The sequence below is a fragment of the Mycetomoellerius zeteki genome, unplaced genomic scaffold (genome assembly GCF_001594055.1).
Source record: "Mycetomoellerius zeteki isolate Tzet28-1 unplaced genomic scaffold, Tzet1.0 scaffold529, whole genome shotgun sequence".
NCBI lineage: Eukaryota > Metazoa > Arthropoda > Insecta > Hymenoptera > Formicidae > Mycetomoellerius > Mycetomoellerius zeteki.
Genome location: NW_017257533.1, coordinates 30,467 through 30,678, shown reverse-complemented (window position 1 = coordinate 30,678; position 212 = coordinate 30,467).

The following is a 212-nucleotide window of genomic DNA, read 5'->3' as shown; positions in this document are numbered from 1 at the left end:
GTTTTTTAATGGGGGTGGCTCCAGTCTTCCCGCGGGCGGGCGGTTGAGGCGAAGCCGCCGCAGCCTTTTTGGCTTTGGCGGCCGCCCTCTTGGCGCCCCTGGAGACGACCTGCGCCCAGGTCGCCTCCTTGTCACCACTGCCCGCACCCTTGTTCTCATCCTCCGCGACTGGAGGAGGCACGGTCGCGGAAGGCGGACGGGCCTTCCCCGCC